This window comes from Equus przewalskii, chromosome 1, assembly GCF_037783145.1.
Source record: "Equus przewalskii isolate Varuska chromosome 1, EquPr2, whole genome shotgun sequence".
NCBI classification, from domain to species: Eukaryota; Metazoa; Chordata; class Mammalia; order Perissodactyla; family Equidae; genus Equus; species Equus przewalskii.
In genome coordinates, this window is record NC_091831.1 from 14,505,513 (window position 1) to 14,532,942 (window position 27,430).

Genomic DNA, 27,430 nt, shown 5'->3' on the forward strand with positions numbered 1-27,430 from the left:
ACCAAAAAGTTGTTATAAACCCTTACACTGCAGTGCAGAAGGGCCTCCTTCAGGATAAATACAATCTGTTTGGAATGCACCAGCTTTATTGAAAAATATTACTGAAATCAAAGCATTTTGCACTACTTTATTCATTATTTTTAGGATACTTCAGGATTTTTGCAGGATTTGTTTTTCATTTCACTTCTGTAAGCCTGCCAATGGTTTAAAGGCAATATTTCAATTCAAGAAGAAAAAACAACTTTCCCAGCAAATACTCAACAATGTTTTCCATCCTTCTTTCATACAGTTTTTGGAAATTCTCCCCTCCCCCTCCTCCCACCCCACATCCCTCCTCCCCAACTCCCATAAAGTGCAAATTTAACACTCAAGCTACTGTTTAAACATCCCCAAATATTCAAAACAAATTCAATTTGTGGTTGCGAAGTTTTGAAATGTTAATTATATCACCAGCCGTTCCACCTGAGAAGCCACAAATCATTCTGATACAAAGGCAAGGAAAGCGCAAACTCGCCATCCGGGAGCAGCCGGAGACTGTCGCCTGCCTTACAGGGTCATGAAGGACTGCAGCGAGGGCGTCCCGGGACTGAGAAGCTGAGCCAGACCTCGGAAATGAAAACAAAGGCTTCACTCCTCCATCCACTTCACAGACACTTGTGTTTTCAGCAGGCGCCAGGTGCTGCTGGCCCTCAAGAAGCTTCCAATCCAGGTTTGGTTGGGGGCAGGTAGATTTTAGAAAGCGTTTTTCATTCTGCTTATGGCGTGCACTCCTGTAATACTGTGCTTTCAAACTGTGCTCCCTGGAACTCCGGGGGTGCCTCAGGGGTGCCCTGGGGGCTGTGAAAGGGAGGAGAGCGAAGGGTGAGGATTCTTCACCGACAACCCCACCCCTCACTTCAACCACAGGAGTTCTGCTATGATCTGTTTCAGGCACTTGGATTCCCCATCAGTTTTATTTTGGACGAAAGATAATGTGGCTTTTAAAAAAAAGTTGGAGAGGAATCCCTGCTTTAATGCATTGTGACAGTGGAATGAGAAGAGAGGGCCACACTGCTCATCAGAACATGGAAAGAAGAAAAGCATTTCAATCTGCAAGTGCCCAGAACCACCTCCCTTGGCCTGAATTCTTCTTTTAATAGCCGATGAAATTACAGACCAGAGCAAGGGAGAGAGACAAGCTCAGGGTCACAGAGATGTCTCGGCAAGTGCACAGCAAAAATTAGGAAGTGTTAGCGTAGCTTGTCCATACCAGAAAACTCAGCCACAGGATCTTAGGAAGCAAATCACATTTCCAAAATGCATTTATTTACTTAAGTCCTGCTTCTTTTCAAAGCACAGAAATAAGTAGGTGTAGCAACCTGAGAGCTAATATTATTCTTGAATGTCGAAATTAATTTTGAGCTTCCTACCACTCAAGGTAAAAAGAGAAATCCACTAGGTTCTATAGTTCTTATTGATGAGAAAATATCAATTCTTTTTAAAAGAGATTAATTCATGAAGAAATGTCCTTATGTAACCTTACAGAGGGAAAAGGTTGTGTTCTTCTTCTGATGGAATATACCAATAATTCCAAAGATACTAGCTTTCCCATCTAGGCTGCCTCATTGGGTCAGTTCACATGTTAGCATATGAACTCCCTCACTGGCCATTTCCACTGATATTATAAATGAAATCATTGGTTTTGTAAGTTGAGAAACTGAAAATCCGTGGTTTTCCTTTTCTCATTCTTCAGTTACATCAATTACCCCAAACTTTGCATTCTGTGTGACTTCTATCTGCAGGTAAGAAGTAGAAACTCCATAGAGAGAAGAAAGGAGCAGAGGGAAAAAGAATAAAAACATTTGTGATTTGGGGGCCCTGAGTATTCCGTACGCCATCTCATAGTTTAATCTAACACCGTGGATTCCCGCTCTGTGTCGCTCACTTCTCGCACTGTGAAATCCGTGCTCCGTCTCTGCTCCTCTCTGCCACACCACAACCCTTTGAAGCGCCTCCTGGTATCACAGGTACAGAAAAGCCAAGGACTAATGAGCTCAGAAGCTGGCCCTGGTTACAGGGGTCTTTCGTCAACACTTCAGCCACCTGCTGTGACCCAGGGCTGATCAAGGCGCTCCAAGTCCCAAAACAATACAGATCAAGCCCCTGCCTTCAGAGACCTCAGGCTCCTGGCCAGACACAGCCAGCAGTCAACAAACAAAAAAGAACAACAAAGAAACACCAACAGGTAAATCACAGACTGTGACACATGCTGGGAAGGAAACAGACCAGGGGAAGCGATGGAAGGCAACTAGTTGGGGAGGAGCAGGCACAGAAATCTCCTGATTTCCACGGGAGATCAGGGCAGGCCTCTCTGAGGAGGGGACGGATAAGCTGAACCTGGAAGATGAGAAGCAGCCAGTGAGCCGAGGACCAGATGGAACCAGGAGAGCCTGGGTCTGCACCCGGAAGTTCAGGAGGCCTTGGGCCACTTCCTGTCTAGTCGCTCCGACAGCCCTGCAGGGTTGGCATCTTTTTCCACTGCATAGGCACACACACTGGGGCTCAGAGTGGTTGAGTGACTTGATCAACACCACACAGCCAATAGCAATGGAGCAAGACTTTAATCCAGGAACATTTGGCCCAAACCTCTGCTTTTAGCAATGACCTCATTTGGTTTGACTCATTGATTGATTGATCCTCTACCACTGCTGGCAACTCAATTTACACTGCGCCAGTCAGTTAACTAGTTAATTGTCTGTCTATACATTTTGATTCATACTCAGCCTCATTCTAAAGGGGGTTTGAAACCCCAGATTCTCTGTACTTGCCGGAGTCTCCTTCAAAGAAAGCCCCTCATTCTGATTGGTGGTACAGAGATCCCATGAGAACGTCTTCTCAGGTGCAAATTCAGACTTTTAAAGAAATTCTCGCATCCAAGATGCCCAAGGTGATGCTTAGGAACCTTCTGATGCTCTGCTGGGAGCTGGGGGCCTTCCCACAGCAGGCGAGTCACAACACATGTTCTCCCAGGATGCTGCCACTCAATTTTCAAGGGGTCCTACGTATACCTGGAAACTCAAGCCTCCCTTTACCAGGCCAAAAGCCGAGCAAAGAAACAAAAACCCTCCTACCTCCTCTGGTGATGCAGCAAACATTCCCTGGAGGGCCAAGTGGGCAACATGCGCTCTGCTCCTCCGCCTGTCTCCATTGCCATCATCCTGAACGTGGATGTCACCATGGCAGCGTCCCTCCACCCCCTCCCCAACCCTGATTCGAGCTGCAAGCTGTGAAAGCGGTCTAGAGTGGCAGAAAGAGCTCTTTCTAACCCTGGGCTCACTTCCAAGCCTGCTGGTTGATGAAACCCATTGCAATGACCAAGACGAAGTGCAGGAAAACGGGTCATCCCCTGAATGGCCAAGTGTGCCAGAAACAGGTACATTACATCATTGCCACACAGGGCCTGATTCTTACTCAACCAGGTGTGCCATTTGGGGGTTTTTCTAAATAATCTGCCAGCTGAAAAAAGAGGCTGCCTTTCAGGGAGCCCTTCCTAGCTCAGAATAACAGCCAGCACATGTTCAGCTTTACCATGAGATAGGAACTATTCTCAGGCCTTAGCGTGTTAACTGAGTAATTCTCACAACAGCTCCATGGAGGTAGATGTTATCAGCATCAGTATTTTACACGTAAGGAAAACAAGGCACAGGAGTTTGCATCACTTGACGGAGGTCCCACCCAGAAAGGAGTAGAGACTGGATTCCAGATCCTAAGTGCTCACTCTGCTGGATCTCCCCACTGGGTGCAATGAAATGGCTTTTCCAAACCATATGGGAAGGTTCTCAGCCTGTTACTCATGCAAAAATCAGAAGCTCGTATCCAGCCATCACTATAGACAAACAAGGAAAGATGGAGATGGTGCTGTCAACACTAGCAGGTGGTTTTCCGATTCCAGGCTCACTCTGATGCATGCAGAAAGCATGCACTGAAAAAAAGTAGGGGGCCGGACATGGGTAGCAGAGATCAGAGAGAATGTTAAAAGTCGCCATCATGGGGCCTGAGTTAGCAGCTGCCTGTGACGTGTCATTCCCCGGCTCTGATTGCCCCATCATTTGCAGGTGACAAGCCTCAGCATCCCACAACCTCAGGTGTATTCGAGCCAGATCCACCAGGTGACGTTCCAGGAGACGGTGCTGCGTCCATGGGCATCACCGGGGCCTCCGTCCCCTGGGTTCCTCAACGCCCAACTCCCAAAAGGAACTCCTTCCCCAGGCAGGCATTTTTATTTGGGGCGGTGATGTGTAAATTCAGAGAGAAGCTCTGGGCTGGAGACAACATTTGCTTCCTTCCAGAGAGCAGTGTCAAGAAATTGCATTTTCGAGGTAGAAATGGTTCATCCCTGTAGTGACACGGCCTTTTATCTCCTGTTAGTTCTGAGACAGGATTAGAGCGAGAGAGAAGTGGAGACAACACACAGCCTCCCTCCTCGCCCTCAACCCCAGGCAAGCAGGAGGCTAGACACCCAGGGAGCCCTGTCTGGCCCTGTTCACGGCCTTCAGCAGTGGGAGGACACAGGCCACACGCGTTCCTCAGGGGACACACACGTGGACATGCGTGGACATCATATTTGGGTCCAAGTGAAAAACCATAGAATCCTGAGCGCTCCTGTTCTGAAGGGACCTTAGAGACCATCTAGCTCAGTGCTGCCCAATAGAAATGGAACATGAGGCACGTATGTCATTTAAGATTTTCTAATAGTCATAGGAAAAAAATTAAGCAAAAAGGAACAGGTGAAATTAATATATTAGTTAACCTAATATATCCCAAATATTATCATCTTGGCATGTAATCAACATAAAAATTATTGAGATATTTTACATTCTCTTTTTATATACTAAGTTTTTGTGTATTTTACACTCACAATGCACCTGAATTTGGACTCAATTAGCCACATTCAAGGGCTCAACAGCCACATGGCAGTGGCCATCACTGCCGCACAGGACAACAGAAGTCTAGCTCATGGATCCATATGGATTATCATGTGCCTTCTCTAGCATCTCCCCCAGGAATCATCTAGCTCCCTGCCTCTCAAGTGTGGCCAATTAGCAGCAGGAGCATCCCCAGGGACTCGTTAGAAATGCAGACTCTCGGGCCTCACCCAGGACCTATTTAAATCAGAATCTGAATTTTAACACTATCCCCAGGTGATTCATTTGCACTAGAAACTCTGAGAAGCCGGTTGCCTCCTCTTAAATACTTCCAGTGGCAGGGGACTCCCTCTCCCATCCCCAAGGAAGCCCACACCATATTTAACTGGCTCTAATTATTAGAAAAGCATTTCTCCTCCCTTTGTTGTGTTCTCTCTGTGAGCCGGGCACTACGTTAACTCAGCCTGAATCATCTCGTTTAAGCCCAGCCCAGCTGGATGAGATGGGGGCTAGCTGTGGCTCCTTCTGATTAGATGAAAAAACAGAGGCCCCACCATCTAGATGACTTGCCCCAGATCACGTAGCTAGCCAGCAGCCTGTCTCCGGCACCTGCTTTCTAAGCCACTCACAACACCAGGGCCTCGCTGTACCTTCTGCCTGCTGGCTCCTCCTACACCCTCCCTTGAGGCCACCAGGAGCCCAGGGGACTTCTCCCTCTTCACAGTAAAGGAAAGCGTAGTTGGTACTCGGTAGAGATGCAGTCTTCAGTACCACGGCTTTCTATTTTGGTGTGTTTCATTTATTACTGATTTGATGTCTTTTCATTCAATATTTCATTTATTGCCTGAATAAACTCTGTGGGTACCTGCCTGCTCAGCATTTCCTTTCCTCATCACAGTTTCGAACAAGTTTAGAAATTGACAACTAAGCAAATAGGCAGAAATTAATAAAAGTCATATGATGTCATTAGATAGCTCAAAGGTTCCTGGTTTCCAATTAAATAAGGTCCACGGTTAAAGCAATTATGTAAGGTACACATATTACGTGAGGGACCCCAATTATACAAGGTTCACACGTAGGTACCGCGTTGAGGAAGACCCTGAGCTTGCCACAGAGTGTCAGGAGACGACAGCGAGCTGAGGGGTACGCTCAGAGCGGGGACAAAAGTAAACAGCAGTAAGTGGCCGTGAAGGAGGTTTACCCCCTAACTGTTGTGGGTCAGTAAAAGCCCCAGAAAACCAGCAGAACGTTGCTTTCCGTCTGTCTTTCCAGTGATAGCCTGGAATTGCTGACTGCACAGTAGAGGGTGAGCGTTGACGTGGAACTTATGCTGTTGTTTTGGGAATGAACTACACTTCAATTCAAACGAAAAGTCCTTTGCCTTGAATAATCATGGAAATCACTGAACGAGACACTGTACTTTTTTGTAAAGAATTTGACACGTTTTAAATGACTATCATATTCTTCGGCTTTACAGGAAATTAAGAATCACTGTGTATCCGAGAGAGAGCGGGGCGTGGAAGTGGGAGATGAGGGAAAGGAATGAAAGGGGAAGCATGCATTTGAAATCAAGTGGCGCCAGCCCGGGACCCCACACTTCAAATCTACATAAAGAAAGGGCCTCTGTGTCTGTCTGTTTCCACATCACATGCAATGCCTGCACTGATTGCCTCCAAATTTAGAAAGTACATCTGGGGTGGCTAACCTTAAGATAGCGGCCGCATGGACACACACCATTCACTTGGGGGTTACCGCGAGGGATCCCAGAGAAATACACAGTTGTCCTCCCAAGCAGCTGATAGCAACCAGAGACCTTTTTCATACCCATTGATAAAGAAACGTCAAATATATCAAGAAGCCACAAACAGTATTTTCAAATATAAGTCCCGATTTAAAGACCTAACAGCAGAACTATCTGAACTGCAGCCCATGATTTATGATCTAGAACCTTCTGACATGGGCATTTCTACCTGGCTGCAGGCACTGGTTGATTTAAAGACGGTTAATGATTGTCCAATGCAGTCCAGGGACAACAGCTAGCTCTGAAATCCACCCCACACGCCACCGCTGGTGCTTCGGAAGCAGCCCACACTCCACGGCCACCACTGTTCCTTCCATTCGTCAAACACTCTGCACCCATGTTAGGTGTCCTCCCACAGGACACAGCCAGTGTGGCCAGGAGAAGTGAGATTGCAGCCGACGGGAAACATCGTTTGGTTAATGTGCAACAGGTTCTCTGGGACAGAACCAACCTTTGTCACCACTGCATCCTCGGGCCTAGGACAACGCTTAGCTCACAGTGCCATTCGGTACAAATTTGTCAACTGGCCGTCCTCGGAGACCTCACTCCCACGTTCCAAAGCTCTCCAGTTAGAGCAGCAGTAACCACAGCAGCTAACATTGATTGGAGGTGTATTTTGTCCCAGACACCATGCTGAACACTCTACTGACATTACCCCATAGAACACCTCAACAGCACGATGAGATTGCGACCATTATTTCAATCTTTCACGTGAAGAAACTCAGGGGCCAGACGATTCAAGCACATGTCCACTGCCCCCTGCCAGTAGGTGGCAGAGCCGGGATTCGAACCCAGATCAACCGCCGCCTTGTTTGGAGGCCCCTCACGATAACGTTTCATTCTTATTTTTGTTCTGGACATCCAGAGGCCCACAGTAACCCCGGATGCTCCTTTGTGGGGGAGCATCTTTGAAATGCCCCTGCAGCAGCTTCCTTTGAGGACCTTGGCATTTTCTCATTCGGAACTTTGCAAGTCATTTCGAGAAGGATAAATAGTTTGTGGTTCGTGCCCTCCAGGAGTCACAGGCTGCACCAGGGGGCAGAGGAAGAGACATAATGGCAAGACAGCGTGGCATTGAAACAGACTTCCACTGAACACTGCCAAGCTGGCGTCACCAAGCGAGGCACTCAGCAGGGTGTGGGGACACTGCACATCCTGCCCGCTAGCGGCTTACAACCTGTCTGCCCCCAAACAGCCTAGAAGTGGGTAGCCCACCCTTGAGCCCAATGGCAGGGTCAAGACCAAATGTGCTAGAGGCGTGCAGATGGGGTGAGATCACTATGGGTTGAGGTCATCGCCATTCTCTGGGAGATGAAAGCAAAAACAGCCCTGACAGATGCCCTGAGTGTCCGTGTCATCTCTAAGTATTTCCCTGGGGATGGTTATTTAGGGGAACTGGGATGGTAATGCTTGCTGTGGTCACATCTGTACAGCAGCCGCAGGCTGAGGGCTCCCCGGGGCTGCCTCCAAGCTTCACAGTTCCACTTTGGTTAGAAACCCCGGGAGGCCATCATCTCGGCCAAGGGTGCACAAGGCTGGCCCCCGGTTAGTGGGGGCTGCTGTGGGTCAGCGAGGTCGGCGAAACTTCCCGAACTTGGCTGACTTTGAACAAGACGTAGGAGCTGTTTTAATGCTCCAAAGGGGAACTTTCAGTGAAAATAGCCTGCACATCTTTCTCCAGAAGGGCTACAGGGACACGCCCACTTCTCCGAGCCCTGACCACGGCTCTGGGGAGTTCTTCCAGCCTTCCCTGAACCAATTTCCCAAAGTGCTCTCTAATTAATGCCTCCCAGAAGAGATCCTCTCCTTGTCACAGAGCAGAGAAAAATAAAAGCATTCCTGCAAACGTTTTATACCCTGGGCAGAGCAGATTCCTTTTAGCCAGCCCAAATCAAGTGCCGTGAGGTGAGTAATAATAGAGACCAATATTTTTCAGGACAGCCTGTCAAAGGCCCTTCTAGGATGTTTCTCTCTTTTTAACCACAGAAGCAGAGTCAACATAAAGTTTGCAGGAGACATTATCGCTATGAATAGAACAGTTTGGGGGGTTCCTATGGAATTTCTGCAAGAGAAGAGCTGGTTTAGCCTGTGTAGCACCTGGCACGCAGTCTCTCAAGTATAATCTGTTTCTACACAACGCGTGGATTTATTCACTCACTCAGCAAATATTTATCAAGCACCTGCTAAATGCAAGACACTTGGATAGATGCTGGAGGGAAAATATGAAATCCCTGCCCTCATGGAACTTGCATTCTTGTGGGAGAAACAGACACAAATAAAATAATAAGATACGTCTGTTAAATATACTATGATTTGTGATAGATGCTGTGCAAAAAACAGAAACAAGAAGTGACCAATATGAAGGGAAATGTGTATTTTGGGTTCAGGCTCAAGAAGGACCTCCCTAGGAAAGGAACATTCATACTGCATTCAGAAAGCAGCCAGCCTTGCAAAGGGCAGAGGAAAAGCTTTCAGGCACGAGGAATAGCTTGTGCAAATGTCCTGCGGCAGAATGGAGCACGACTGAATTGGTGAAGCTGAGAGAGAAGCAGTGGGGCTGCAGTATGATGAGCGGGGGGGTGAAGGGATTGAAGGAATGGGCAGGGGCCAAACCAGGTGCTCCATGCTCTGAAGATGGACTCTCTTCTCTGAGCTTCTGCCTGGCTTCCCTCAGCAATTCATCAGGACAGACCAGTGCCTGACTCCTCCCCCTCTCCCCTACCTAGCACCCCAGGAACACTATCCTGACGCTTCAAAAGAAAAACCAACACACTCTGCCCACCCTCTGCTTTGTTCCTGCAGCTTCTGCAGTGATGAAGGAGCAGGCTCCATAAAGAGAGCGTGGGTGATGTTCCCCCAGTGTGAATTCTTCCCACCCCATCGAGCCAACCCCGGGGTGGCTGCACTCAGTATGCTGCCACGGTCGTTGATAATAATTGTTGCATTAATTGGTGCTGTCCGGACCAGACAGACGTAAAAGATCCCACTGTGTCCAATAATTAATGTTTTTCCCTCACTGCAACGCCATTAATAAGGGGCTCTTCCAAGAAACAAGTAATTGGCTGGTTGGGCGTCATTAGGGTATTTATAGATAAGCTTTGGTCTGGAGACATAGAAGAAAGCTGATTATGTTTATTTAGACTCTATTATCTATTGCTAATGTGTTATCCTGCGTTCCCATCGTCCCCATTCTCCGGTTCCTAATGACACGGGGCACACTTACAACGTGATTTCAGTGACCTCAGCGCGGCTTTCTCTCCGCTGCAGGCAGGCGAGGCTGTTCACGAGTTCCCTCGCCCCCGCTCATCCACCAGAACCTTCCCTTTCTGCTGAGAAATTGAGAGCCCGGCTCTCGGAAGGACCAGAAAGACAGTTTCTCCTAATTAAACCTCAGAGGAGTGGAAGTTTCTTGGGTTTGTGATGATCTGAAGGGTTTTTGAAAATGTAAATCTGGTTGGGGAAACATTGCTTTGAAAAATCAAGGGAGGCAGAGGCAGCTGGGATTTGAGATGATGTCTCAGTGGTCGCCAGCAACGAAGTCTCAGCGACTGATAGAACCTGGCAGAAACGCACATCTCGCTGGACCAGCAGCTGTGCTCACACGCGCTCTCTGGACCCGGGAAGTGGGCACGCGGCGTGTGGGGCTGGCTGCTCCTTCTCCCAGAAGGCTTTGATCCATTCGTCCTTTGCTAGAATTTTCAGAAGAGATTTCTTACGTTTTTTAAAAAAAGTATAGATATGCACAACAGTATGCGTGTACTTAACACCACTGGATTGTAATAAAAATTATTAAAACAGTAAATTTTATGTCACGTACATTTAACCACAATAACATCATTACTAAGAGACTAAATAGAATAATACAATTCATAAGCAGAATTTAAAACCATAAGGAAGAACTAGGGTTTGAACTTTGTAACTGTAATATAGCTAATATTAATTTTAGAAACCGAATAAACTTCTAAACGGTCTTTTCTGCACACAAAACTATCCTCAAGTTAATTTTTAAAAACCCTTAAATTAACAGCAAGAATTCAAGACAATTGCTTTGTCAGTTGAATGAGCTGGATCAGTATTCATTTTTACCACTTTCTATGAAATTTATCCACTCCTGGCTGTAGGCTCACATGGATTCCGTAGCTTTTTCTGTGACTCATAAAATAAAGAACCCAGACCCATCTAATAATAAAAAGTATAACTAAATACGTACACACATCGACTCTCTATACACATTAATGTGCTCAATACACGGCCCCATTCACATCTCCCACTGCACTAGATGGTGGGAAAGCGTGGCATTAGGAGTCTGGAGACTGGGTTCCCGTTCAGGCTCTGCCCAGGTCACACGGCACACGGAGGGTAGGAAGACACACAACCTCATTAGGTCTTGGTTTCCACACATGTGAGATAAGGATGCTGCTAGTGCACACTTGGTCTTGGAAGGTGGCTGGAGGCGCTTGGCACATGCAGAGAAGAGGCCCCGTGAATATCCACCTGTCCCCATCTGACCTTGCAGATGTGAAAGCAAGTGACGCGTCTGGTCCCCCTTCCCCAGACGTCTTCTCCGTGAAGGACGCCCTCAGGATCACTGACCTGCCTCTAGTTTTAAAATAAGCTCCCAGAAAGTTGACCTGTGCATGAATGTGTGATGTAACTTTGCAAATTAAGCGTGCAATCCTTTCAGAAAAACGACGCCCTTTCCTCCCCTTCTCCCCACCACTGGGACCAGGTAATTTGCGGGCACATCTGTTGCAGGTGTTGGGGAATACTCTTGGAGATATTCTTAGATCCTGGCCTGGGGTCTAAAGGGTGAGAGGCTGGCTCCTGGGACAAGGTGATGCCTGTGGCATTGGTCGGGTAACAGGAGTGAGCAGGGCTGGGCCTGGGCAGGTGGCCAGGGTTAGTAGGTAGATCAGTAAACAGGGAAGCCACAAGAACTAGGACTGCATCAGGGGCAGGAACAGGAGGCAGGCACCCTAACCCAAACATACACATACCCCGCATTCATCAGATACCACTTAGCAGATATTACCTGGCCCAGGTGAGCGACTTAACCCCACTCGGCCTCAGCAATCTCATTTCAAGGGAGGAGTACAGACGTGCTTAGCTCCTGGGCTGAGGCTGTTCTGACTGGCAGCACTTTAATTTGCAGAGTGCCTGCTGGGCACCCAGCATGGTGCTGTGTGCTGGACGGGGAGGGATGGAGGATCAAAGTGAAAAAGAAAAAGAAAAGAGAAAAAATCCAAACCGGGTCAAGATCCACACGAAACATGAGGATCCAGCCTGGTGCTCCTGCCAGACAATATTTTGTGGTGCCCCTTGGCTATTCTGAAACAAAGTTTAGAGGCATATAGTTTGTCTACACACAAGATGTTCTAATCAGCATAACATCTCAACTGTAATATAGAGAGGGGAAAAGAGAAGCAGTTTGTAACAAAACAAGATGCATTTCAATAGGTTGATTCTCTGACATGACTTCCCTAATGAACACAAGGACCTGCGTTTGCGTGTAAGTCGTTGTGAATGCCACAGCCACAAACACAGCCTGACAATGGGCGTGTTGTTTCGGAGACTCAAATACCGAGAGCGAGGTTGCCATGGGTGACATGATTTTCCCAACGTGGTGAACGCTGCTTGGTAACGTTCCAAACAAAACACAGCGCAATCTCCCCTTAATTTGTACATTAGTCCCATTCCTGGACAAGTCGATGTATAGTGGACGCCATGCTGAAACTTCCTTCTGTTTATGTGCATAAGAGAGCCACGTCCAGGCTCAATCATTAGAAACCAGCTTTTCGCCTACGTGAGTACCCATCAGGACACCCCAAAGTCAGGCAGGACCCAGGACAGTCCATTGTTGTGTGGGACTGTTCCATGGTCTCTTGAAGTCTTGCATCCTTGGTGCCTGCTCCCTGAATTTATGGCATTCCTTCTATCACCACAAATGGACTCTAGAGGACAATATTGCCCCCCTTGGGAACCACGGATCTAGCCCCTGCCTACCTCTCCAACACTGGTCTGGTCCTACTCTCTCCTCGTTCACTGCATTCCCGGCCACACAAGCTTTTCTCCATTCATCCAACACATCAAAGGGCCTTTGCACGTGCTCTACTCTCCACTAGGACCGCTCTTTATGCAGCAGCCTTCTCATCCTTCATGTCGCAGCTCACAGATATTTCCACGAGAGCACCTTTTCCCTGTCACTTGTCTACAGTAACACACACATCCCCCCCCCCCCCGACTAGTCTCAGTCACATCACCCCATTCTTGTCCCTCAGGGCACAGGTCGTTGCTGTAATGACCTTTTTCTAGATTGTCTCCCCCACTAGACTGAGGTCAGCAAACTTTTCTGAAAGGGTCAGAGAGCAAATACTTTAGGCTTTGCAGGCCATATGGTCTCTGTCACAACAACTCAACTCTATCACTATAGCTCGAAAGCAGCCATAGACAACATGCAAATAACCGGGCGGGGATGTGCACCAATAAAGTTTTATTTATAAAAACAGGAAGGGCTGGATTCAGCCCAGGGGCAGTAGACTGCTGATCCCCGCACTAGACTATAAGCTCCTCCGTCTCTGTCTGTTTACTCTTGAAGGCCTCCGGTCTAGCACAGTCTAAGGCATACAGTGAGAGCTGAATGAGTGTGTGTTGAAGAGATGAGTTTGTTGTCCAGGTAGAAAGAGGAACAATGGAAAACAGAGAAAGACCTACCAATTCTTGGCACCAGGGAAGCGTTTACACGTTGGTTGCATACCCAGCACTGCAAGTCTTGAGAAGGGATGGCAGAAGAATTCAGGGAGAGCTTCCTGCAGGAAGTGGCCCTGAACAGCAGCTGAGGAAAGAGGGGAGTTGGAGCACGGGAGTCATGGCAGTCACTTGTTCAATCATTAATTCATTCCCTCATTCAAGGGACTCTTGCACAGTGTCATATCAGATGCTGTCAACACAAAGATGAACACACCGTGCCACCAGGGAAGGACGAATCTGATCCTGTTCTCAGGACAGTCTAGGGATTTCAAGGATTCTGCGGCCCAGTCAGACTTCTGGGTGCCTGATGCATAGGAGAGACCAGGGTCACATCTGAGCATGACTCAGTAGGGCCCCAGCTGGACCTTCACCCCACCAGCCATCTACAGCATCCAACCCCACTCTGCCATGCCTGTGAAATCAGTGTGCAGCCTCCAACCCCACCCAGCTGCAGGGCCCACCCTGATCACAGCCTGCTGTTGGCCCCTCCACCACCCAGTGGCATAATCCTGCGCTTTTCCCAGGATGGGGTGCCGTAAGGGTGGGTCTTCTGCTGGAGGCTGGGGGCATTTGAGCAGTGGCGCCCCCGGCCATCAGAGCCCACAGCACACGTTGCCAAGTAACTGGGCAGGGGCGGCCCAGCAGCGTGATAGGCATCTTGAGACCATGAGTGATGATTTTTTGGTTTTTTAAGAAGTTATTTGAAATTCTTTTTTAAAAAAGACTCCAGGGTATCCACACTCTTCCCTGCAAAGCTCGAGGCCTCACACCTCCTCCAGACCTCAGCCCCGCCTCTCTTTCTCTGCCCTGCCTTCTGGGAAACTCACAGCCAAATCCGCAGCCCTCAGCCCCCAAGGCCTCGCGGTGGACGTGGTGCGCCATAAGTCTCCACTCCAGAGGATTTGGCTCCTTATTGCCCTTTCCATTGGATTTCCTGTCTATTTTTGAAGCTATAATGGATGCATCTCCACAGGCCAACTCAAGTCCTTTCAGGGGTGAGCTAAGCTCCCTTTGCATACACACAAAAAAAGCTGCAGAACGCTCTCCCTATCTCCCACCCCCTTCACCCCTGAACTCGTTTTATTAATATTGAGCTTAATTGTTTTGAAGTTTAGTTTCATTTAAACAGTCCAATTTATTCTTAGCATTCATAAATAATACATTTTCTATCTGCAAAGGAGGGGTAAGAATAGATAAACTGATTTCTCAACACAGTATTGATAACAAACAAACAAGAAAACATTCCCTACAGGAAGGAACGCAATGTCATGACCTTCTTCTTGTCTTAATCCTGGCTCTGTCCCCTTGTGGTGACCTTGATTGAGTGCGCAACGAGGGGCAGGCCCTAGTACGTCTGCACGGACACCATGAGAGCTGGGGGCTGTGGCCCAAAAGCTAGTAAGGGTCACAGACGAAAAAAGTCCCAAAGGGCTGCTCTTAGTGGAGGGACTAAGCGCCAGGCTTTGGGATCAGAGAACCCTTCATTCATTCCTCTGCTTCTTGGCTCATTCAATAAATCAAGTACCTTTTGGGGTCAGGCAGCACGCTGAGCCCTGTGGAAACAGATGAACAAGACTGGACCTAAGCGCACAGCGTAGGGAGAGCACAAGAAGCGAGGGAGCTGCCAAGTACAAGGTCATTCCAAACTGTGCTAATGCAACAGGGAGCAGTGGGGGTGGGGGAGTGGACACATTAGGGAAGGCCTCTCAGAGGAGGTGACATCTGAGCCGGCCAGGAGAAGGGCAGGGGAAGCAGAAGTCAAGGGTCCAACAGTGAAAGTCCAGAAGAGGAAAGAAGGCGGACGTGGAGGACGCAGAGGCGTAGAGGCCAGTAAGTTTCCCGCCTCTCCTGGGGGGTTTAGGGCGGAAAGGCAGCCTTCAGGAAGGCTGGGAAACTGTAGAGTGCCCGCAAATGTGCCTATGGGGACAAGACAGTGTCACTCCCCTCACAGAGAGTGGCAGAAGAGGACAAAACACTGATCCTGATAGTGGAAGAACGAAAACAAAGAACAGACAGACAGTGTGGGTGAGAAACGAGGCAGAGACGCTCGTTCCTAAAACAAGCCAGGGGCCCTCCTGCAAGCAGGCGCTGCTAAGATGCGAAACCCAGGGGGCCGTCAGTCAGCACCTTCAGTTCCAAGGGTCCGGTCCCTTACAGACCTTTCTGAGGGCCCCAGGCCTCTGCACAAGGCCCAAGCCTGGTGGCACCGTGTCATTTACGGCGCTGCCCAGAGGACCACGATGCCATGTTGAGAATCACCGATGATCTTTTCTTAGCTGACAAGTGACAGCTCTTCCCTCCCCACACCTGTCTGGAGATAACGCTGTTCTGGGCTGGCCTCAGAGAAGAGACAAGCCCACTCGATAAACAGCAAGGGCTTCTCCCCTCATCAATGAGCGGGTGATGCTCTCCGATGCTTCAGAAAAGATTCACCCAGGCCAGCTATCCAGGGGAGCTCATTTGGGGCCTGCTGGAGACGTCTGAACACCAGGATCACGCAGCGACAAGCGGGGAAGGCTCCAAACTCTACCTCGCCATCTTTTTAATGAGTAAAACCCTCTGGCTGCTGCCAGGGCCCTCGGAGACCAGCTATTAATGAGCGCTTAGAATAGACTGTGCCTGTTTTATACGTGTACGGTGGCCTGGGAGAGACACTTCAATTTCCATTTTACATCTGCTGCCGTGTTCAAGTGTCTCCTTAAGGGCAGGAAAACACTTGGCAAATTTTCTCTTTAAAAAGACATGTTCAAAGAGAGCATTCCCTCCCCACAGACACATTCTATATGTGAGCGCTTTTCAATTTTCAAAGTATATATTTAGATTATGTATATGAAAACCTGAGGATGCTGGGAGGCAGTGGGGCCTCAGCTGCACACACAGCTCTTCCCACCTCTTGGGGCCGCGTAACGAGGGCTTTCTGGTTTTGTCCTCAGAGTCAGTGGCTTCCTTCACTGAGATGAAGACGGGCACAGGGCATGGAGACAGCCTGTGTTTGGTTCCTATTGACCGGCCTCAGTCCTAGCCCGCAGACCACGTGGGTCACAACTTGAGGAGTAACACTATTTCCACGGAGACTTCCTATACAGCGTGTGACCTGAGATTCGGGAAAGGGGGCTGGACCGAGGTGTGAGCCACCTGGGGCCCAGAAAGGAGGCGTGACTGGCCCAAACCCAGACGGGGGTCAGGTGACGGGGCTAGCTTTCCGCGGCAACTTTGCAGGGGTCTTTCCAAGACTGGAGGAGGGTCTTGAGTGGAGGAGAGGGAAGAGGAGGAGGTAGAGATGAGAAAGGAGTTTAGGAGACAGCAGATGCTGGGAGGTCTTGAGGACACCCCTGTTGTCCCCAGGAGCTACGTCTGCAATGGGGAGGGTGGAGATAGGGACCGCATGAAGTGGCCTTGTGGTGTAGGGGAAAGCACAGCCTCAGGCTCTTGCACTTACCAGCTTCTTAGTCAGCTCGGGCGCTACAACAAAAGTACCAGAGACGGGGCGCTCAAACGGCAGACGAGAATTTCTCGCCATTCTGGAGGCTGCAAGCTGAGATCAGGCTGTGGTGTGATCGGCTCACAATGAGAGCCCTCCTCCTGGCTCGCAGATGGCCGCTTCTCACTGTGTCCTGACATGGCAGCGAGAGAGCTCTGCAATCTTCGTCCTCTTATCGAGGCACCAGTCCCATCATGGGGGCTCCGCCCTCATGACCTCATCTAAACCTAGTGACCTCCCAGAGGCGCCACCTCCAAATACCGTCACATTGCAGGTTAGGACTGCAACATGCGAATTTGGGAGGGACACAAACACTTAGTCCATAGCACCAGCTGTGTGATCATGGGCAAGCTGCTTAGCCTCTCTGGGCCTCCACTTCTCATCTGTAAAATGGGATCATAATCCCTCTGCCTGCAAGCATGTTGTGAGGAGGACGTGACCTTCCACATGCACAGTGCCTGGTGCAAGGCAGAGCAGGCTCAGGGGTAACCCTCAGAATCCTCCAGAACAGGAAGCCCATCCTCCAATCGACCTCAGAAGACCCGCTGGATAAACATGTCATGAACAGAAAAAATCCAGATAAAATAAAACTTATCCCTATTTTGAAAGGGGACAATGTGGGATGAAAGCCACTGACAGTGCGAATTGCCGCTGATTCCATCACCGTGGCCATCCCTGGAACACACAGCACCAGAAAGCTCAGTGGTCCAACCCTTGCCCTGTGGCACCCCAGGGCGTTGCCAATTATCTCACAGGGTGACACCAAACTCTGACCAAAGCTAACCCGAGTTTTCCCGATTCAAAATGCCACCATTCTCAGCTAACAGCACTTTGGCAAGTGGGAGAGGTGCCACAGGGCCACGCTGTGGCAGAGACGGCCTACTGTTCTCTCATCCTCCCGTACTCATGAGCCTCTATATATTTTTTTTTTTTAAGATTTTATTTTTTCCTTTTTCTCCCCAAAGCCCCCCGGTACATAGTTGTGTATTCTTCGTTGTGGGTTCTTCTAGTTGTGGCATGTGGGACACTGCCTCAACGTGGTCTGATGAGCAGTGCCATGTCCGCGCCCAGGATTCGAACTAACGAAACACTGGGCCGCCTGCAGCGGAGCACGCGAACTTAACCACTCGGCCACGGGGCCAGCTCCGAGCCTCTATATTCTTGAGACAGCAAGGTGCCCAGTTAAAGACTTTCGTTCCCGGCCTCTCTTGTAGACAGGTGTGGCCATGTGACTAAGTTCTGGCCACTGAAACTAGAGAAACTTACAGGGAAGGACTTCTGGGAAGATTCTTGGAAAGGGAGAAAAGACAACTGAAGAAAAATCCTTTTGCTTTACCAACTTCCTCCTTCTTGCTGGCTGGAATGTGGACACAACGGCCGGAGCTGCAACAGGCATCTTGAAACACTGAGGACAGAAGCCAAATGTTGGGAATGGCAGAGCAGGAGGAGAGATGGCCCTGGGCCCCAGATGATGGTGAAGCTACCACACCAGCCTACCTAGGACTTCTTGTACATCAGAGAGGAAACCTGTATGCAATTAGGCCACTGTTATTTGAGTTTACTGTCAGGTGCAGCTGGACCTAATCCTAATATTTGTCCTTTGTTACTGGAGGCTGGTGACTGTGTGAAATAGGAGCTCTGGGTGCCTGGCTACCAACCCATTCTTGGAAGGAGACACGGGTGGGAGGTGGGAGGAAGGGGGCAGAACGTCATGGTGCAGGATGAGGGTCCACACCACCTTCCCACTAGTGCCCACCAATCCACCAATTTTGGCTAGTGCTAGACCCCAGATGAGTGATCCGTCTCTCCCTGTTTCACCTTCTAGACACCTCCAGCCTTAGCCAAAATCTAATTGGGGGGTGGAGGGGGGGCCCGCGCTGCAACAGGAAAAGGGCAGAAGTCAAAATGAACCCTGGTTCTAGTCCTATCTCTGACTCCTACCAGCTGTGTGACTTTGGGCAAAACACTTAATCCTTGAGTCTCGGTTTCCTCCTCTGAAAAATAGGCATCACAGTAACACCTGCCTCAAAGGGCTACATGGATAACGCAAATAAAGTGCATGGAATTCAGCCCTCAGGAATGACAGCTGTTCTCATCACAGATGACTTATGAACTGATACTACTGTTTTCAGAGAGAGGTCTTGGGGCAATGGCACGTCCTCTCTCCGTGAACGCAGGAGGTAGCATTGCTCTGTTCTTCCCAGGTAAATCACTTCCCGTGCCACCAAGGTCACTCCCAACTGTCTGAGACCTGGGTAAGATGACAGGACTGGGAGGGAGGGGACCCGGCTCCTGTCACTGGCTTCACCACAGCGGTGTGACCTCAGGCAAGTTGCCACCTCTGTCTGAGCCTCAGTTTCCCCATCTGTGAAATGAGGATGCCAGACTCCACCTCTGAGACCCCTTCCAGCATCAAAGAGCAGCGATCCCGCGAACACAGGGGGCCTGGAGAACCGGATGGAACCGATCCATCCACCTGCTCTATTTGTACCTGCTGTCGACTCTGCCGGCTTCTCGCCCCTGCCATCATTCTCAAATGTTCCTTCCCACTGTACTCCCATCACACCACGAGCCCCATTCAGGAAGAACCATCATTTCTGCAGACACTGAGCCTAGATCTGAGGACCAGGCACGGAGAGATTGGAGAGAGTGGCTTACCTCACTTTACGCAAACCTGATATAAAAACTCAGATGTGCAAACCCAATAAATTGGAAGATTGTTGGTTTGTAAAAGAATCACCTAGAAATAGAAATAAGCTTGCTCATCTGCGTCTTGCTCATGAGAGCCTCTGCATAGATGGAAATCATGCTGACTGCTGGCTCCTGAGCTCGAGGCCTTAACCACGTACTTAACATGTCATGATATATATTTTACTTAAATTAAGGTCACACAGACAATGAATGGTTGAGCCAGGATTCTAACCTAGATTACTAGATTCTGGATTACTGCACCATAATCTTGAGGCCTGAAAGAGAAACAGCACAAGATGGGCCGATGCCAGGCAGTAGGAGAGAATTTCATCCTGGAACCAGCTGCCACTGGGTGGCTGTGTGACCTCAGGGCAGACATGGAATCTCTCTGTGCCTGTGTTTCCTCCAGTATCAAAGGTGGGCTTTGGCAGAGTGATCCTTGCTGGTAGATCTTCAAGCTGCCAGGAAGCCCCCACCCCACTCCGTACTCAGTATACACCAGGGCCTCCAAGGGGAGAGCACATAGCCACGGAAGCAACACCCTGTTTGGGAACCTCTGCATGGGCAGAAGGCTGGGGACCTTGACTGCACACGTCTTCCATTCCCTGCCCACCCCTGGCCATCTCCAGAACCCCATGGGGGCCTCCACTGGGTTTCCAAACACAGGCAGATCTGCTTACAAACCTGAATGCGTAAATCAGCTATTTGGGGTAACTGGGGACCCCTCTACAGATCCCCTCAACTCCCATTCCACTCAGAGACTTTCTCCACCCGCTAGTTCCATGAGGAGGAGGGGCCCCTCACTTGCATCAAGGTTCACCTGGATCAGCCATGCGGTGCCAAATGATGTCACTGCTCCGTGGCATCCCAAGAGACTTTTGCAACATATAGACAGCATTGCTGTAAAAAATTTAACAGGCCAACAATTGACACTCGAACGCTTTTGGATTCACCCATGAATCGGATGCCCACGTGGTGCCAAAAGCATTTATTGTCTCATAATTTGATTTACTTTCTTTCCGTGCTGCTCCCAGTGCCTGCAAGTAAGGGCAAAATGGCTGATGTCTCCAGATGCCACGGAGGCTAATAAAGCTTGCTGTGCTCCCAGCATGCTCTCTGCTGTCAGAAACCAGCAATTAACTTAATAGGGTTCTTGAAATGGAGTCGATCCGGGAAATGTGGCATGTGTTGACACTCTCCCGCTGATCCAGGCAGCCTCCCACCATTGACTTGCAGGGTCTGTTTGCTATTTGAATTATTTAGGAGCTTGTTATGTGAATTAAAAAGCAGCACTTTGCAGCATTAAGTCTAATATTTTATGATCTTCAATTGATTAGGTGGGCTTTCAGGATTACATGGAAAGGTTAAGATAAAACACGCCTCAGACAGGCAGCTTTCGCCAGTCTGCTCTGCTTTTCAAAAACCTACGGGAAAACCCAAAAGGAGCCTGCCTCCCTTTTCCCCTCCAAGTGCAGCTTCGGGAACCGGTTTTCGGACCATCAGAGAGCTTTCCCGCCCTGAGGATTCCAGGCACCTGGGTTCTCAGGCCCAAAGGAGGCTGCACCCCCATTTGTCTACCTTTCTTTTGTCTTTTTTTTGGCACAAAGATGCCACTGATGATGTGGTGCCCAGAGGGACCGCATTCCAAGCCTGGGCCTGCACAGGGAAAACCCTGATGCAGACTCCCAGCCACTCATTTGGACCTAGATGGGGCCCTGTGCCGTGCCCGCCCGTGGCCAAGGGTGCGTGTAGCACACGCCCCACACAGCAGGAACCTTACAGACCGCCAAGCTCCAGGGGCCTCCCTCTGCCGTGAGTGCCAGTTCATGCTTTCTTGCCCTGCCGGCTGCCACCACCCTCTCCCCCCGCCTATGACAATAGCCTAGCTTCTCCCATCACTTCTGTTCCAACCCCCTCTACACTGTGCAGCCAAAAGGATCTTTCTAAAACCCAGCTCTGGCTATGACATGCCCCTCCTCAAAAACCTTCAATGGCTCCCCATTGCCTGTTAAGTATATACTTATCAACCTGGCCCCTGCCTCTCTTTCTAGCCTCGTCTTCTATTGCTCCCATAGGAACCAGCCAGACGGAGCTACTTATTATTCTTTAAAAACACCCTCTGTTGTCTCAACTCGCAAGCTTCGCTCAAGGTGTTCACTTGGTGCATCGTTCCCCCCCTTCAGCTACTGAAACTCAACCACCCTTGATAAGGAACAGAGTAAAGAAGTACAGAATATAGAGCTTCCTGCGTTCCAAGCACTTTAAATGTTATCATATAGTCCTCATAATAATCCTGTAAGGTAGGTACTTTTATCGTCTCCATTTTATACCTGGTAAAACTGAGGTTCAGAGAAGTTATTAACACCCCCACGGTCACTCAGCTAGCTGGGATTCAAACCCAGGTAGCAAGTCCACTCAAGTCATCTCAAGTCCACTTCTTTGGCAAAGGTCCCCTGCCTCTGCTGGGGCGCCCTCTTTCCCCTCAGAGGTTCGCGGCATCCACCTTTCCCTGGCCCTGACTGGTGCAGCCTGCAGGCGGAGGGACATGGCTCTCTTCTCTCCCAGGATGCCAGTGCCCTGGGACAGTCTGGGCCTCCCTTGTCTCGTCCCAGGGCTTAGGACCAGAGTTTGCACGTAGCAGGGGTTGTCGGGAGCAGGCTGTCAACTTGACCTCAGGATGGCTCCCCACCCAAAAGTCACTGCCCCCAAAAGAGCATTCACCGGGTGCCTACGGCACTTTCCCAGCGGCAGAAGGAGGCACTGCACGTGCCGAGTAAGCGAAGGGCAAGCTCTCAAGGAAGAGCGACTCGAATCTGAACTCGGGCACCACTTCTTTTAACCATGAAACCTTGGGGAATCGAGTTAATTAACCTCCCTGAGCCTTGGTTTTCTCACCTGTGAAATGGAATAGCGCTCCCCACTCCATAAGGAAAACTATCTAAATTAAATGCATTAATTCATCAAAAGCACTTAGGGTACATGGCCCCTAGCACACCTAAGGGCTTAGGAAAAGTCAGCTGTTGTTACCACCGGACTCACCCCCATGGGAGTCTCCAACTCGCCTCCTGCAGCTCTGGGCCCCGGGGCCTAGCATCTCTACACCCCACTTCCTCACCTGGGACATGGGTTACTTAAAACTCACCTCCTAGGATTATGGGAAAGGATTTCATGAAATAGCAGAAGGGCCTGGAGCAGCACAGGCATCCAATATATTAATAATAATATACAATTTTTCAAATTAATATAAACTTCACCCAAGCTGAGGATTTTTATCTTTTCCAGAACACCATAAAAATTGCCCCTGATGCCTGAAATCAACAAACTTGTGCAAAACAAGTGATATCTTCCACCCCCCCAACCCCATGGTGGGCTCTGAGGGGAAAGTGGATGGATGCCACACAGCCCCGGCCTCCAGGGGGCGCTCGATTTCATGGGGGAGGCAGCGCTGAAAGAGCCGATTTCCCCCAAGGCAGAAGTGGGAGAGGGCTGCATGAGGGCAGGGGCGGGGGTGGCAATGAGCAAAGTCTGTACTCGGAGCTCAGCAGGGAGGAGCTGCTGCCCCATCCTCTGCCCCATCCTGTGACCTGTGATCCGTCAGACCCGTTGGTCGTGCCATGGGGATGCCAGCAAGCGCTTGGCAGCTGCACGCGGTGTGGCAGAGAGTGTCTGTGTGATTGTGATGCCTTCCTAGGAGAACTTGGCCCCCAGAGGCAAGGCTGTCACTAAAATCCCTCAGGTAAGGAATTGTCTTCAGAACCCCTCTGTTGCAGAGAGGCCCCAAAGCCAGGAAATTGCTCTCAGAAATCCTCTTGCCAGCATCCATTGCGACTGCTGAGCTCTGTGGGTCCCATTCCCAGCTCTGTCACTTCCTAGCCCTGAGACCTTGGGCAAGCTGCCGTACCTTTCGCCATCTCATCTATAAAACGGGGGTGATGTTACTTTCTACCCCCTAGGGTGCTGTGAGGCTTTAAAGAGCTAATAACAGGTGTAAAGCAATTAGAACAAGGCAGGTGTATAGCAAGAACCATCACGTGTTACTACTGATACCCTGGGCAGGCAACCACCCCCACCCACCTACCTCTGTGTCCTTCTGATGCTCTGTGCCCTTGGACCGCCAGGGCTGTATCTTGTCCATCTTGGAAACTAAGCCAGAGGGAGAGTGCAGTGTGGTGGTTAGGACTGCAGGCTCTGGTTTGATGGTCAGACCCCGTCACTTCGTGGCTATGTAACTTCGTCAAGCTCTGTGTCTGCTCTGAGCCTGTTTCCTCCTGCACAAAAGGGGATAATAATAGAAGCTATTTCACAGAGATGTGAGTGTTTCATTAAGTGATGTAACCCACAAGAAGCACGTAGAACAGCTCCTGGCACATGGGAAGTGCTAAACCAGTGTGAGCTATTATTGTATCTACGGCCCCAGCACCCATCGCTGTGCCCCATCCAGTGGTGCTAAGCAACTGGTTGTGGATCCGTGAATGAGCTGACTATTTATATTTCACGTTCTCTGGATGGCCAGAGGTCTTCTTCAAATTTTCTCCCAAAGATAGGACCCTGGGACAGGAGTTGGCCACCGAGGATGTCATGTATCCGAGATACTCACTGTTTATAATGACCTCACTGAGTAAATAGTGTGAGATGGGGAGCCAGGTCTTCCAGAAATACTCTGTCCCTGGCTCTGGCCCCGGCACGGAGACACAGTGACCCTAGCCAGTTGACTCATCTCTCCACCATGAGCTGGGCTGCTGAGACAGCCCCACCCAGCCTCTCTTGCCTGGCCTTGCTGGCTCCTTCAGATGGTCTGGCAAGCCCAGCCGGAGCCAGTCTAAAGCAGCTGGCTCTGGGGAGGAGGAAAAGCAGGTGTGAATCTGTGATTAATGCCAAAGAGGGGCAATCAAAGGAATAGAAAAGCTCTGGCAAGGGAGGTTGAGGACAAAAGGCCAGTGCCGTATGATGTCACTGGAGAGCAGGGGGAGGGGGGTGGGCGAGAGGGACACTGAAGGGCAGGTAGAATGAAGGTGGGCATTACTGTGCTGTGGGGTGGAAATCTACAGGGTTCCGGGACCCAGACTGGCCTGGAGCCACCACCACCCTCAACTAAGAAAGAAATCAAGAGTAGGGAGGAAATCCAGAAGTCCTCTCTATCACCTCCCAGGATCAGGGAGCCATGGGGAGAGCTCCAAGAGACTGGCTCCAGCCTCATGGTCAAAACTGGTCAGGGCAGAAAGATGGTGGCATTGAGACAAGTCTCCAGTTGTCTGGCACCCTTCTTGAGAACCTAGATCTCTTTAGAAAATAATTGGTTTTTTAAATTTTGAAAATATAATTTCCATGCTGACGATTTCACTTCTTGAACGACAGGCCTAGGCACTTAGAAATGATGTGGTTCAACCACTTTGATGTACAGGTCAGAGGATGTGACTCCGTTCATCCCTCCTACGGTATTTACTGAGCACCTGCTACAGCGCTGATCAAGGTGCTGGGACCCACAGAGAACAAGACGACCGAGGTCCTCATTCTCATGGAACTTACATTTTTGGGGAGGAGACAGAGAATAAACACTAAGGGAACAGAGAAAAGCATTCAGATCAGGATAAATATTAGGAAGAAAACAAAGAGCTTTGTGATAGTCATGGGGGGAAGAGCCAGGTGTCACGAAGATGTATCTCAGGGGTGACAGCTGAGGCCTGAAGCAGAAGCTAGGACAGGAGCACCGGAAGAGCTCTGCCTGCAAAGGCCCTGAGGCAGGGACTCAGTTAAGGAGGTTCCAGAAAAGGGACAGGTGTACATGTACGGGGCTGAGGCAGAGTGAGCCTGCTGTCATTTGAGGGCACTTTACTGCATGCCAGGCACTGTTCTAAGCACTTTACTGGTTGCTCATTAAATACCCAGAAGGACCCTCAAAGGTCGGGTACCATTCTTAACTCCATTTGAGTTGTGGAAACTGACGCCAGAGAGGTTAAGTAACCTGCCCAAAGTTACCCACTGAGGACAGGACGTGCAGGATTCCATCCCTGGAATTCCGATTCCATCCCTGGAATTCCGAATCCAGAGCCCACTGGAGCAGATTCCAGGCAAAAGCTCCACGACACAGCTGCTGTGAGCCTCGGATCTGGTCACACAGTATGCGAGTGGTCAGCTCAATGATTATCGAGCTCCTACTGTGTGCCAGGTGCCGAGCCCCATCCCCAAACCCCTTCCTGCGTGCCAGGCTGCCTGCAGTGCGCCTGGTGAGGGGACATGCCCTCTCAGGCGACCCCTGCCTTCCCCGTCCACCTCTCTGGCCTCCCCCAGTGACTCCCTTCCGACCCGGGCTTCACTGGTTTGGGAGTGACGCTGGCGCTCTGGGTGAGAAGCGGCTCCGGTCTCTGGTCCTCGGACCCCAGGCGCGCCAAGGGACCCGTGGAGCCCAGCCACCACGCGCGCGCTCAGACGGGGCTCGCAGAGAGGCCACCCGTCACCCGCCCCGCCTCCAGCGCGCCTTTCGCTCACCGGAGACCCCTCCTTCGGGAGCCTTCTGGGGTGTCTCTCAGGGAGGCGAGCGTGGCCAGGTTAACCTACTATCAAAGCGCCCAGGACCACCCGCCCGCCCTAGGAATCATTTCTGTCGTCAGCTCGGCCGCGCATGTCCAGCGCCATAAGCCCCTGGTGCCCCCGGTGCCCCTGGAGACCACGCGGTGGGCGCCCGGCCCGTAGCGCGCAGACGCTGACCCCTGCGGGCACCTCGGCTCTGGGCGAGCCCGGGCTCCGCGACCCCCGCGCCGAGACACCCGAACGTTCCATCCCCCGAACCTCGGCGACCCAAGGATTCCCAGTCTCTTGGTGGCGCGGCCTGATTGGCAGATCTCCCCTTGGCAGGGGTGGGGGGCCGGGGGAGGGCTCTTGTGCACAATTGCTGTTTTTACTCCTGCCATCATTAATTCAACTATTGACAGAGCAAGGAGGGTCTGCCGCGCGGCTTTGTGTCACGCACTCACTGTAATTTACTTGAAAAGAATTAAATCACAATTACCTGCCATTCGTTTTGCATAAAACGACCCGTGAGGAGCCTGCAATCTCGGAGTGCTTGAAAGGACAACAGCCCCATTGTTGCCACATTAGAACAATATTTCTCCATTTGAAACTTAAAACATTCGAATTAGCAGCTTTGTTTGACTACGGTGGCCCACAGATAGGCAAGACTGACACCCATCCCGGACTGCAGACATTACAGTTAACCAGCGCAATTTTCGTTCAAGTCTAGACGGATCTTTTACAATCGTTGCATTTCTTGTACAAATGTACCTCTCAAATGTTGGAAAGGACAACATAATCTTTTATCTGTTACCTAGCCAGGTCGATAAATTATCTAAATGCCATGAAAATTCCTCCTAAAATCAGAGCAAACTGTAATTAACTCACTTGAGATTTGTTTAAACGTCCAAAGAAATCACACGGCTTCTCAAATAAAGTTACTTCTGTTCTCATTTTCTCGCCTTTCAGATGTGGTCCGTCAGGCAAATATAACTGATTAGCTTTTACACCAAGCTTTTAAAAGTGTATTTAAAATATTCAGTTCTGCAAAATTACATCACTGTGAACCAGTGTGTTCAGCAAATTTGAAACCAGGCTGGTTTTTTAACAACTTCTGTAAAAGTAAACTGCTGCTTTGAGTGAGCCGTAGTTTCCACTCACGTTAATGGTTTTTCAGTAACAAAATGTAACTGTGCAATCAAGCTTGAGTATTAGAAAGAACCCAGTTACTAATGGTAAATACCCTTGAAGGACCAGGAAAAACGCCAAATAAAAAAATATAGTTGGTAACACTGGGAG

At 49.8% G+C, this 27,430-nt stretch overlaps 1 long non-coding RNA gene across 2 annotated transcripts; it reads right to left on the reverse strand.

The window, feature by feature from the left end:
- Positions 1 to 107: 107 nt before the first annotated feature.
- LOC139078895 (uncharacterized) lies at positions 108 to 27,237 on the reverse strand. 2 transcript variants are annotated; one of them, XR_011532111.1, is made up of 3 exons: positions 27,020 to 27,237; positions 23,703 to 23,892; positions 108 to 837 (listed from the first exon to the last, which is right to left on the reverse strand). It is a non-coding gene; the product is annotated as an uncharacterized lncRNA (long non-coding RNA). The 2 variants fall into 2 exon arrangements; XR_011532096.1 differs by lacking the exon at positions 108 to 837 and adding an exon at positions 17,861 to 18,338.
- Positions 27,238 to 27,430: the final 193 nt, after the last annotated feature.